This window comes from Lepisma saccharinum, chromosome 10 (genome assembly GCF_977018435.1).
Source record: "Lepisma saccharinum chromosome 10, izLepSacc3.1, whole genome shotgun sequence".
Taxonomy (NCBI): Eukaryota; Metazoa; Arthropoda; class Insecta; order Zygentoma; family Lepismatidae; genus Lepisma; species Lepisma saccharinum.
The window spans coordinates 79571879-79586589 of NC_139238.1; the positions used below are offsets into that span (position 1 = coordinate 79571879).

The 14711-nt window shown below is 36.3% G+C and overlaps 1 protein-coding gene across 10 annotated transcripts in view; it reads right to left on the reverse strand.

Moving 5' to 3' along the window:
• ctrip (E3 ubiquitin-protein ligase ctrip) overlaps window positions 1–13430 on the reverse strand; it is a 131858-nt gene extending 118428 nt beyond the window's left edge. For 7 of the 10 annotated variants that reach the window (XM_083129990.1, XM_083129992.1, XM_083129987.1 and 4 more), the window contains exon 1: window positions 9314–9449. The gene's annotated coding sequence lies outside the window, so the exon portion shown is untranslated. Of the gene's footprint in view, window positions 1–8806; window positions 8846–9313; window positions 9450–13218 lie in introns of those variants that run through there. The other 3 variants (XM_083129984.1, XM_083129986.1, XM_083129985.1) reach the window with 3 other exon arrangements.
• Window positions 13431–14711: the final 1281 nt, after the last annotated feature.

Genomic DNA, 14711 nt, shown 5'->3' on the forward strand with positions numbered 1-14711 from the left:
TTGATGGAGAATATCTTGTCCATGAGAAGTGTGTAAGGTAATTGTCAAGTTGTTTTTTTCAACATAAATAACTTTTTTCGAGTCCAAACAGTGGTCATTACTTTAAGGAAGGTTCAAATTTCGTGTGACAATGATTTCCAAAATTCTACGATAATTATTCTTTGTGCTAGGAGAAATCATAAAACAATCTGAACCGTTACCGCAAAAACATTATTTCAATGAAACACAGGATACAATTTCAGTACATATTACTGATCTGAATTCCACCTTAATGCCCAGATGTTGATATTTCAAAGAAATAGAACTTTGGTTTATTATCGTTACTTTGTTCATTGTAAGAATTACTCAAAATATTGTGCTATATGCTTGTAAATGGCCATGCATCTATGTAGTTACATGCATATTTATTTAGTTACAATAAAATATCATTAGTTTTATTGTGACCTACAAAAAGATGCTGGTATGGCTTACAACCAGAAAAAAAAAAGAACTGACAAGGACAGTATTTTACAGTTGAAATTATCTAAAGTAAATGCATTCAGAGATAACTGACAAATCTCAGTGACATTGCTCAGCCAAATTTAAGATTCATGTGATGTCTATAGTTTAGTTTCAGATCCTGTTTCGATCATATTTGTTCAAGCATCAGGAAACCTTTTGCGTTGTTATAGTTTTAGTTATTTAATAGCTACTACATTTCTATCTCTGTATTAATCGTGACAGTGAGAATGAAATAATACTTTGGCATAATCAACAGGACTGTACCTTTCCCATAATCTTGAAATATTTAGAATTTTATATATTTTCCAAAATAAAATGAAATATTGATTCAGGTGTGTCTCAAAGAGTAGAAATAGAAAATCACTACTACTGGCAGCATACAGCATACTGATTAGTGGGGCAAAAACAAAAAGTAACTCTGTACTGATGTGTACAGCAAGATGCATAAGTATTCAGGACCATAGCCAGGAATTCTTTGTAGGGGGGGGGGGGCGAAGTCAATCCTAGAGGGGGCAAATTTTTAATTATGTTGCATAGGCAGATATAGCAGAGTCCACAGATGCATTTGCCTCCTCACCCAAAAGAGATAAGTAACATAAAAGGGATGATATCTTGAAACTGCAACGAACAAAAAAAACTTTCAGCAACATCAAATAGCAATATTTTGATAATGACCTTTCCAGATTGCCAAAGAATATGAAGTTTAACATAAATAGACTAATAGGGATTGTATCTACTTGATATTTACAGGTCGATAATGTTAATAGATGATTAATATGTACCAACAGCTTTGGGCCTCTCTGCAGAACTCATTAAGGGAGCCCTTTATAAATCATGCTTCATAATGATTCCCTCTGGTTTCCAGTATGCAGGATTTTTACGCAGAAAGAAATCTAACGAGAATCCAACAACACCATTGTGTTGTGTTATGCAAGAAAAATCGAATTAATTAAATAGTAACAGTTACATATTATCTACACTTTGATAAATTGTGTAAAAATTTGTAATACATTTATTTGTACGTGCTAAAACATTAAAACATGGGTCCCTTAGTCCACCACGGACTCTATTTCCTTCAAAGGGGAGACTCTTGCATCACTACAGACAATGTTTGCCTACTGGTTACGTTAACCATTTTGCAACATATTGTGCGAATTGTATTATTCATTATAGTTGAAATACATGCTTTGACAACTGACAAACAAATAGGAATTCCTTGATTGATCAATGACTTTTTGGATTACAGTGTCATCATTAATATTTCATATTAAGTTTCATAGAAATAAATTGTTTTAATAGGGCGCAAATAATATTACGGGGCACCATGGCATTCTCTTTATAACATTTTTTCCACATATAGATCATCTGGCTCCCCTCCCGCCGCCCCATAGCTATGACTCTCAACTTGGATTATGAAAATAGCAGATATTGCGAGCGAAGCGAGCAAGAAATTTTTACGATATGTATTTTTATTTGTATAAAATTTGATATCGGGGAGGGGGGTAATTGCCCCTCTGTGCCCCTTGCAAGTGGCCTTGGCCGTCTGGAAGGAAAATATAAGGAACACGTAAAAACTAGTTCCATCATGAGTATCCAATTGTCCTGCGATTCTTAGATTCTCCTAGTCTTGCTTTTTACTTCAATGTTTGCTTCCCCTAGAATGGACTTCCGTCCAAGCCAGGGGGGGGGGGACAATGCCCCTTGCCACCCTGTGGTTGCGGCACTGTTTATGAGTATCTCTTCATAATTTCACGTCATTACTCATTGTTGTGATTAGCTAGAAGGGGCAGAAAAACAAACACATCCAAGAAAAAACATCCGAACACATTAGGCACCTTTAATACAAGAATACTCAAAATGTCACAACTGTTTAAAGTAACATATGATATAATTGTAAAGACTGAAGTGAGAATTCCAGATAGGAATGTGTTTTTTTATTTTTCAAAGGGGGGGCAAAGCAGGCTCTCAGGGGGGGCACTTGCCCCCCTGCCCCCCTCTAGCTACGGGCCTGTAAGTATTACTAAGCAATATTGTCTATCATCATGTTTATACTCTTGTTTTACGGAACCATAGCTTCAATTTGAAACAAATCATCGAACAAGCTGATGACAACCTCTGCACCAGAATTATATATACAGGGTGTCATTTTAATGGCGCCCACGGACCACGGAAACGTATAGAGAACATCAAAACAAACAACATTTCTCAGTAACATTTTTCTCGTTGGTGCATCATTTCGGCGCTACAGTCGTTCAAAAAAGCCCGTTTTGCCGCCTGAATGCTGGATACCCAATGAACATGAACAAAACACAATCACGACGCATGATGATGTACGAAGGTGTACACGCCAAAGGCTATTCTTAATCGGAGCATGAATTTTCAATCACATCACCTAAAACACCTTCCCGATGTTAGACAATGCTACAGGAACTTATTACGGTAAGTAATTTCTTGTGTAAAAATGAAGAAATCTGAACTATAGTAAACTAGTACCGAATACTGTTGTTTAAGCTAAACATGGATGGATATGGACGAGAAATGTGTTTGAAATGCATAGTGCAAACAATACAGGACTATGAATCTCGTAATCCTGGATTTTGGGATAGCAAGAAGGAAGCACGATCCTTGATTTACATTTCCTTGAAAGTCACCATTCAACTTGAGAGAACTAAGGGCATTAAGGTAGACCACCCAATCAACAAACCTGGAAACATCCTTAGTGTCAGATAAACATATTCAATGTTCCATATTACAAACTTTCTGCAATCAATACTGTATGAGTGTATAATTTCATCAAGATTCATGGGGGAGTGAGTATTGAAAGCACCTGAGTATTACAACTGTCAGTTTAGACACTACCTGAAATTTCCTAATTCATTAATTACACATCATAATTATTTATATTGATGTGTATTGTTCTAAGAATGCCCAATTTATTTATTTCCTATTACTTAAAAACACACGTTGGTTGCAATTAAGTCTCACTTCTAAACTTGATCCACACTGCACAGGTAAATATAATAATTTGGAACATGAATCACCACAGTAAGTTTCCAATACTTATGTGCTTGGCATTAACACACACACTGATAGATATACCCTCACTGCCAATTTACCATAAATTCATTAGCTGATGCCAAATATATCACTGCATATTTGTTCAGATTAGACTGAGAATGTCTATGCAAATTCGTGTTTTATTGGAAAGTCAGATTTCAAAAATAATTTTCTTTGCTATTGACCAAAATGTAAACAAATGGAAGCAGATTTTGCAAAATTTGTCCACAAATGCATACATTTTATAAAATGCAATTTTTTTGCATTGTAAGATATTTTGGACAGTTCTTTTTTTAGGCTGGAAACCTTGGTTTTCATCATTTCCAGACACGTGGGGTGTATTTATTTACAAAATACAAGCATAAATGAGCATGACAAAGGTTTTTCAATTACACTAGTTTGGGTGAACTTCTTTTTGAAGACTTCAAAATAATGACTTCCAGCTTATGGACACACCAACAATTAAATAAAAAAAAATTTTAAAAACTCCTACAGCTAGACACAAATATGTCGGAATCAGATAGTCAACTTTTGCCAGAAACTACATGCATCTTGAAAACTTTAGAAATGTATTTCAATGTTGGCTAACGGAAAACACCTTCTACACATCACATGACCCGGGAATCGAACCCGGGTCTCCTGCATGGCAGTCAAATGCCCTACTGACTAGACCACCACAGGATAGGACAGTGACATTTAAATTTACTCTGAAATACCTATTATAAAAAAATTACGACCACAGCACAAATACGCTAATGAGGATTGGACCTACACTTTAAAGTGGAATCTTAACCATGTCTCCATGTAGGATTGAACCTGGGACCTCTTGATTACAAAGCTTGATTGAGTTGGTGTTTTAAGTCCACTCTATGCACATTAAGACTAATCGGGACTGGACCTACAGTTTAAAGAACCACGAAGTGCCTACACTGGATATCAAACCTGGGACCTCTTGATTACAAGGTGATGATGCTACCACTGCGCCATTGGGGAGGTCCTAGATTACAAGGAGACAGCATTACTACTCTGTTACTGGGAATGCCCAATATTCACGCTACACATAATTGATTGATTTGGTTTATTTTACTTAAATTTTCTGCCACTCTTGACTGTTTGCAAAGATGAGGATGAGTGATGAAATTTATGAAGGGACACCCACAAATAACACCAATGTCCAGGCAGGATTCCAGCCTAGAACCCCTCTACTACACATAATATCTGTAGTACAATTAATTTGCAAAAAGTTTTTCGGTATGACTTGAGATGACCGGACCCCTCTCCGATTTTCTTCATATTTGACAGTCACTAATTGAGGCCTCCTAATCACGAAGTTAAAATTTGTCGGAAACTTCTAGAAATTGCGAACCATTTGCGCTAGCCCCATGAACCATTGGTGCGTGGTTAGGTTAGTTTCGGTTAGGTTAGGCAAACAGTTAAAATTTCGTGTCAGGATCTAGAAATTGTAAATAATTGCGAACCATTGATGCTAGCCCCACGAACCATTGGCGCGTGGTTAGGTTAGGCAAACATAGTTAAAATTTGGTGTTGTGGTAGTATCAGGAATATAAATATTTGCTTGTGAAACAAAAATTTTCACGAAAATCGATGGTTTCCATTCCGAAAACTAACTCCTTATATTCGCTTATTTTGCAATTTCTAGATGTTTCCGACAAATTTTAACTTCAGATTCATGATTAGGAGGTCTCAATTAGTGAGTATGCCAAATATGAAGAAAATCTGAGAGGGGTCCGGTCATCTCAAGTCCTTCCAGTTTTTCTTATCTGCAGAGGGAGAGAGGGAAGGGAGGACTAGACTGTCTGAATGGGCAACATTGGGAGAATATTTTAATCCAATTTCATGTCTAGAACCTTGCATTTTGTGTGTGAAATGTCACATATGCAACGCTAGAATACCCAATGCTTAAATATTTCAACACGAATTATCATTAAGTACTTCTGATTGAACATTTAAGTAAAAATTGATAACTTTATGTGCTGTATCATCTTTGTTTACAGGGTAAGGTAAAAAGGTAAAGTTCTCCATGCATAAACCACTGTGCCATGAAGGCACATTTGGGGGATGTGGGGGTAGGGTCTCATACATTCTCGATCTCTGACAATCTGGAGGTGATGTGAATATCACCAAGCTCCAGCCTCCTCTACCACCCCCTCCACGTGCCCACTGATTTTAGGCTTGGTGAGCCCCAGAGCTATTTTATGCAGGGACAAGGCCAGGAAAATTACAACCTAAGATCATCCACCTCCCAGGACTCCTTGTGTGGCAGTCAGATGCCCTACCAACTAGACAACCAATGAATTTATCAATACACTGTTTTATACAGTGTATGTTTCTACAAATATTGTTCACTCTTTGTGAACACAAAGTTTCATTAATAGCAATGAAAATTATATTACATGTAACATACTCGTTATGAGGAAGGTATAGAAATTTTGCAAACATGCTGTATAAACTAACTAACTGCCAGAGTACTTAGTGAGATGTATACAATAGCAATACATTTGCATTCTTAGTTACTTTTCATGTTCATTTTTATTTTGCATATTCTTAAGGATTGCACATTCATTCTCATGCAAAGAACACCCACCCCAGGCTGGCTTTTGAACCTGGAACCATAGTGTCTTAGCATGCACGAATATCGGCTAATGTGTCTCAATTCCGGAAACTTGCTTTTTTTAAAACTTCAAAGTTGTCGAAAATAATAATCCTGTATATTTTTGGCCATGTTCTTTGCTACTGGTATTTGGTTAGTATATTCCCATGTTCTGTTCCTTATGCGAGTATAAATTCATCATTTGACAAAGAATTATTATTAGTAACCATGAGATCCTCTTCTACAAAGTCTCTAGCCTCTGAATTTATAGAATGATGTTAGTTTACAAGTAGTAAACATGCCTTTGTTGTTGATATATAAGACATGCACCATTTGGAATCTACAGTAAATGAATATAAAACCATTCCATGCTCCCATGCATTGTACTTATGGTGATGGTCGCATTTCAACTTTGCCTCTGTTAACAGCACTTACGAGGTTCAACATGAGAGTTTAGCTCCATAACACATAATGCACTAATGGAATTTGCATTAACAATTTTTAAATACATTGCCAGAAATCATGCTATTATGGGATAATGGTTCATGTTTAGCTCAGTAGCTCATATTATGTTGTTTTCTGCCATTTTTGGCTAATCGCAATGATTAGGATGAGCGATATGATGAAATTGATGAAGGGACACTCGTGCAAAGAACACCCACCCCCCTGGGCTGGGATTCAAACCTGGGACCCTAGTGTCTTAGCATTCACAAATATCGGCTAATGATTAATGTGTTATATCTGTATCACTACTTATAGTGTGTGTAAAGTTGACAAAGGAACATTTGTATTAGAAAAATTGTTCCTCTGATAGTTTTGAAATCTTAGGGAGTTACATATTAGATTCTCTAGCCTCCACAGGAGTGGAAACTAGTCAGTCAAAGTGCTATTTCTGCACTGTCTCTGGGTGCATTTCTCTTGGTCAATTTTTCCATTGTTCTCTCCGCTCCTTCTAGAACAAGTTTCCCCATGTTGACTCCCATAAATTATACATTATATGCAGCAATGAATAAAAAAAAATAATAATAATAATAATTTGCTGCATTTGTCATTTTGTTATTTAGTGTCGCTTTTCTGACAGTTTTGGCTTAATAAGACCATGATAGTTTGTCATGAAAGAGAATTCCAGGAAGGAGTCAAAAGCATGGGACCAATGTTAGTACATCTTTAATCATGCTGGTTTTGTGTTTGAACAATGTGATTCTCCCAACAGCTTTCTGGTATTTCCCAAAATGCAGCAACGAAAACAAAAACTATAATTTGTTTAATTTATAATTTTGTTATTTAGTGTCGCTTTTCTGACAGTTTTGGCTAATAAGAACATGATAGTTAATGATGATGAGATGAAACTAATAAAGGGACATGCACGAAGAACATCCTTGACCAGGGTGGAACTCTAAACTGGGAACTTTGGTGGAGAGATCGAACGTACACCTTTTAGGACACCCGGCAACCGAGCCAGTGTCACGACTTTTACAAAGTTTTCCACCCCTGTCATGACACCTAGCATATACGAACTCCTTGAATGGGAACAAGGCAATCTTCTGCTCACCTAGTTTCATGTTAACATACATTATGATTTTCACTTCACATGCTGGAAAGTAAGGTATGATTTTCTAATCCGAGTAAAAAATTGCGGTATCAATTACATCTCCGAACAACACCTCTCACTCGTTTATTTCGTACTTACCGATTGTGCATTGAGGAACATTATGTAGTGTGTCATTTTGCTTTTCTCATGAAAATAATGTCCATAACAGTAAGTATTGTTCGTCCTTTTTTCCCTTCTGTAACACACAGTATGGCAGGCACTGCGTCGTGGATCAGTGGATGTACAGTTTTTATAAACTTCTTAACCGAAAAATGACCCACACACCATTGACAGATAGCCCCAAATACAATTTACGCATAGCCCCAAAAAACATTCACGGATAGCCCCACGAACCATTTCCGGCAAGGTTAGGTTAGGTTTGGTTAGGCAAGCAAACAGTTAAAATTTTGGGTCGTAGTAATATGAGGAATGTATATTTAGTTTTTTCATCTCCTTGCAACACAACGGTGTGGTTGGAAACACTGACAGGAGGTTACATCATCAAACGTGTGCAACATCTGGCTCTCGTAGAGGAAGGAAAGAACAGCAACAGTAATTGTGCGTCGGAGAGATATTTTTCATGAAAAACACATGAATTCCCGCTCAAGCACATTCAACGGCGAAAGAAAATACCTCCAGAACTATCTAAATGCTAGAAAAACTCATTCCAGTAAGTACTTTCTTGTGTAAAAATGAAGAAATCCGTTGTTAGGAGATGCAATTGCTACCAAAATTGGTTGCCTTCTTATTGAACAATGCAATTAGCTCTCATACACCTAGTTAATGCATAAAAAAAATCATTCGCAAGGTTTGTTAGTGATGGGCTTTGTAACCACCCAATTTGCTACGTTTATTATTACGTGCATTTATCGTAACTGTAATATTAGGTATTCAAGTGCAAGGCAACGTAATTTTGTATGCTCAATTGCATTATCGCATTATTCTTACCATGAACGAAACCTTCGGAAATCCTATTAATTGAAGAGCACTTCAAAAACTATTTGCGTCTTAGCGATAGAATATAACGTATTAAATTATATGCTTACCAAACGTGGGCAAGATTACCTGAAGGTGCAAGTTCGAACAAAACCTAACAAGAAGTGCGTCAGTAACGCTAGGACGCATGCAATAGATATTTCAACGTTGACTCATATTGCTCAATTCTTCATATATAAACAGAAAAGCAAGTTCTTCAATTTTATGCAATGAAACTGTTCGTGTAGACAAGAAAAAAGTTGCGCAAGTACACGGAAACTTCGTACGCATTCTCCGCAAAGATAATAAATCTATTGTGTTCATTACAAAAGCAGCATTACTGATGACTCTCTAATACATTTTTCTAAATAACATAGAAATAATAATACGGGCAATGAAGTTCAATTCTATTCACATCACTAAAACTGAATTATACTGCATTTAGTACAGCTGAAACTTGACAAAAGAAATATGGTATAGACATGATTGGACATTGCTAATGGCAGTTTTAGGCCTACACGAAAACAATCACCATGTTATCATTCCCAACATTATAATGTACTATTGGTACACAATACCTCCTCGTATAGCCTGAAATACGTCTGAACAATAACTACACAACACCCGTTGAAATTTGGCTCATTATCTAGCATTAGTCTATATGACAACCACATCTCTCATTCTACTCCCAAGCCTGAAACTATACTCTTGTCTGATATGAAACGTCTGTTAATGGTATACTTGTTACACATTCAAATATAGTCCCTTACGTTGATCGTTTAGAATAATATTCAGATTCGTTTGAATTACATTTGTCTCAGTAAAGGAACTTCAAGCAAAGAAAATTGACGAACTTGTTGAAATGCGGATGTTATTGACTTTTATAATAGAATTTAGTCTATAATAACAGCTGTTCGGTCAATATCCATGCGCGAAGGAAGGATCAAGATGCAGTCTGCAACCATGTGAATTACAGCGCAGGATATTTTTATTTAGATAACTGTAAACATTACGCTGAACATACAAAATAATGTTATTGAATCAAGTGTACTTTATTCATTTATTATTTAAATATTCCTTCCTATACATGTATTCTGATGGAACTCTTAATTAATATTCTCGTTACGATTACTTTGTGAAAGCGCAGATAATTTGAAACACATTATTTTACAAGTTCGGTATAACTGCACAGAGATCAACATTAGTTTACTATATGAGCTTGTAGAGGCAAAAATATATAGTGAATCCCTGTAATTTTTTAGGATATGCAAAGGGTTGCTAGGTGTCAAGCTTCCTTTTTGAACATTCGGCCGATAACCTTTACGTTCGAATTTAATAAAGTCAATGAATTTAATTAAGGCATTCGTAAATAAATTGATTCCGAAAATTTAAGTGAAGTGTAGTTCAAATAAAAATTTTAGTAAAAGGCCCATTGCAAGTAATAATGATTAATTATTGTATGTTTTTATTTTTTTACAGGGCCGAAGACCTACGTATGATGTGACAACCCGCGACGACTTGTAAGGGGGAATTCAGAGTAATTATTATTATTATTATTGAAGAATTTACAGCATTTTAAGATGGAAAAGTAAATTGTACCACTGGTATGTCATTTCTTTGCGGAAAGAACGGAAATTCTGGATTATGAAGGGTGATCCATAAATATGAAATCCTCCGTCTAAAGGAAATACGAGTAGTATCGAGCGTACAAAAAGAGGAGCTCAGGGGTCTGCAACCCACAAATGAAAAATAAAATTGAGGGAAATAATTGTGGGAATTTAAAATTACAGCATTTACAAAACTAAAATGGACAGTGCTTTTTTCTAGATAAAAAAAACTTTGTTCGAATCAACTTATACATTGCTCCAACAAATTGATGTCCACACATTAACGCGCATAAGTAAGCCTGCTTGTTCTGTATTAACTTAGTGTGTGGTTTTCTTATGTGCTTTCTTGTAATCCCACTGTTTACAACACATGGACGTGAGCCAGTGACGAACACTTCCTTCGTAAGAGGGGTAGCTACGACACACCCAACCACCTTCATATATGAAGCATGCGTGTATTTTCAGTATTGTAACAGTATGTATGATACGTCATCTTACTTTACATACTATATAGTTAAAAATATTCAATACCAGCTGACCACCCACCCTCTAGCCAGGGGTAGCGCGCGCTCATTATACTTCCAGCGATGTCGGAGAGAGGGGTCGACACAATTTGTAATTAAACGAGAATTTATACCTGAATAGAAGTAAAAACTCTTGGAACACTAAATGTGATTCCTCCAACTAAATGAACATGAAAGTTGTTAGGACAGGCGCAAGAAGAAATGAGTGAGGAGGCAGAGAGGGTGGGAATAATTCCTGAGGGGCAGTCACACATGGTATATACTTAAATACCATTAAAATGCATATTTCGGCTAAAGTAGCACCACACATATTTATTTAGTTTTTCTTTCTTGATGGGGACGATAGGGCGCGCCATTGATGACTATAATCTTCAGCGGCTAAAACCGTATTTTCTAATAAATTCACCGCCATTGTTTCTTTGATCTCAGTAGAGCGTAACTTGTGGCAAAACTTTGGGAGGAGGTAGCAGATCATGAAACTCGAGTTCCGGAAAGTTTTTAAAAAATACCTCCTAACATATACATTTTGATATATCTGGAAATTTATGCTGACATAGGCTAATCGGCATTGGGTCTACAGTTTAAAGTGGGATCCGTAACGGTAACACAGTGTAATGCTCCTTTGCGGCGATTCGAACCGAGGACTCCTTGATTACAAGGGGACAGCGTTACCACTACACCATCGAGGAGGCTTGGAGAGAAAATGAAAGTGCACAGTCGAAAGTGGTTCCACTATTCTACTAGGACGTTTAAATCACTTTCCGGACTGCCATCCTGTCTAACCTTTACATTTATGGCATTCAAGAATATTCAAAAGCACGGACTTACTCTAGCATTGCCACTAAAGTTAATTCTAAGCAAAAGTAACTGGAAAACTGAATATAAATTGTTCATGAACCTTTCACAAATGAATGTCATTCAGTTTTGACATCAAGATTGCAAGGTCTCTTTACTTGAGATACGTTTTCAAAATCATGGTGTAAGGGAAACACCCAAATGGCTGTCTCCTTTCCACGTAGTTCAACGTGGACTGCAATTTGCAGACTAGCGAGGCTCAGGCGTCTGATCTCACAGCGAGTATAATCACTTGCCCACCCAAAATTTACACGTTCATTAAAATTTACAAGTTAGGAGACCTGAGGAGCAAGGCAGTGAAGAGTAATATTTCTGATTTCGCAAACGTCACAGTTATTTAGCAAATAATCCTGGACGCTGTTTTTATGGGGTGGAAAACTTTCCGAGTCTCTTCCCCCAAACGTAAGCCCCAGGTTTGATTCTACCACCAGTTTTGGGACCCAATCGCCGCCACTGTTACTAGCTGCAGTTATTGCTTGCTTCAGCAACATACTCTTTCTATCGGATTAAGTGCGTCTTAATTTTAGTCGTAGATATAACTTAATTAAACATCTCTCGTGCATTAGAGCTGTAGCTAATAGGAAACAGTCTTTTTTCGAAAATATTTAAGCTCTCTACCACAGTTTTGAAACTATTATTACAGATTCATTACAAATCTTAACAAAGACTGCGAAAGCAATGAATATCATTAAACTGCAATGTTGAGTGCATAATGCTTCACTTTACAGCAATTATAGATAACTGTTTATGTTCTCATATCTATTGCTTTTTTTCCTACCCTATTTCTGAATATTTTATCTGGATGCTTCAAGTAGTAGATGAGGTCCGTTAGGTTAGGTGTTCTTATCGTTTATGTGTTTGGAGTAGATTAGGCCAGAGTTAGATATGGTTCCTTTAGCATTTCTACACTTCCTTTCGTTGGCATAGAACATTTAACATAAAATGACGGTTTCTGATTTTTGCTGCATTTTATTTTCACTTTTACTTTTTACAATCGAAACTCCATTAATCGAAACTTCATACTGGTAGTTTCCGGAACTTACGAAGATCATTAAAATGCATCCAAAATATGTAGGTCCTAAGTTAGACTGATATTATTATTATTATTATTAGCATTGATGTCGTTAAATTCGCGCTTAAATTTTAAGAAGTATATTGAAACACTGAAATAAATATGTAGTGCAAACCGGAAATCTATTTTTTTGTGAAGGAAGTTATTATTTAGTAAGTCACTGTACAGTTGCACTTCGCAATAAAGAATCTGAAAGACATGTCACGTAATTTACTTGACCATTCATTTTATTTATATTTCTTTTAACGTTTATACCCATTTAATTACATATAACCTTGTTCCACGATGTATTTTCAAACGGTAAGTGCACAATGCATTAAGTATGTTGTAAACATGAGCACAGCATCAGACGTAAATGAAGTTATAAGCTATGACTATAATTTAAGGATTCTTATAATATATATATTTTCATAAAATCGCCTTACCTTAGCAGCAGGTGTTGAAGAGACAGTTTCGATTTGCTTGAAAGGCACCTACAGACAGTGAGTATGTCTATCAAATGTCATGTTTAATTTTTTCTTAAACCAACTAATGCCGAAGAACGTTTGCTGCTAAAATCACATAGAATTTCGAAATCTTGTTTATTCGACAAAAGATAAGCATGTAAGACAATTTGAATACCCATAAAGCGACTGCACAATCAACAGTTAATCATAATTATCATCAACATCAATATATTTTATTGGAGTTGCAGCCAAGGGTTATATATAAGAGGATAAAACAGTCCCATATGCCAGGCCGACAACAGAAATCTCTAGGCGGATACGGGACTTGCTATACGACACTTCCGTCGGAATAGGAAGTGGCTAACGCCCTCAAACCATTTGGACGAAAACTAACAGCCTCAAAATAATGGACAATTAATAGGATCTGCCCTGACAAGATGTGCCAAAAGTCCATGACCAGATGCTAACTCTAAAATGATCATATAAATTCAAGCAATTTACACTATAAAGTATTGTATTACATTTTGTGTGACACTGCGTTCCGTCGTGCATATTCAAGCACTTAAATCTTTTTATAAAGCTGTTGTAAAAAATTTAGATATTCATGGGAGATTATGACGCATTTCTCTACTCTGAAAATTGTTATATGTAATTAAATGGGCATAGAAGTTAAAAGAAATATAAATAAAATGAATGGTCAAGTAAATTACGTGACATGTTTTTCACTTTCTTTATTGACCAACCTGTGGAAACAAGCGGGGGACCAAGCGTTCTTGTTGTAAGTGCGTTCGGATTTTGTGTTTCTGTATTTTACTTTCTGAAACAAAACTTGCGTTCATTGTGGAACATTTTAAAGTTTCTGTGATTTTTCTTATCCTATTCCTGTCATATTTTGGAAAATAGTAGTTTTGTAATTAAGGCCTGCGCTCAGTGGCGGCGATTGCGTTCCAAAACTGGTGGCGACAAGGTGCCAAAACTTGGGGGGCAAAGAAAGTATGTTTACCTTTGTATATAAGGTTTAGCATAGTGCGGGTGCAAAAGTGACAAAAAGTGGTGGTGGGGGGGGGGTAACTGCCTCCCTCGCCCCCCCTAATCGATGCCACTGCCGGTACTGTGTAAGATGTGTTATGCCTTTTGTCAAGCATAATATAGAAAGGCTAAGAATTGGGTATTAATATTAGTGATTTATATAGATATCTAATTACAAAACTTTTACATACGTCGTTGACTGAGTATTGTCTAAGATTACATTAGCTTGCTCTTTTATTAATTACATACCATCCTCTAAGAAGTCTCAAAGCAGACAGGTTGAGTTTGATCGTTTTAAGCAAAGAAATCATTTACATCATTTTTGTAATTTAAATTGACGTAAATTTAAGTGTAATGAGAAAATAAATCTTCCTTGTAGCCTTCAAATGAGTTTTTCCTACTTACGCCTATAGTTATTTTGTTTAAGGAAAAGCTAGACATAT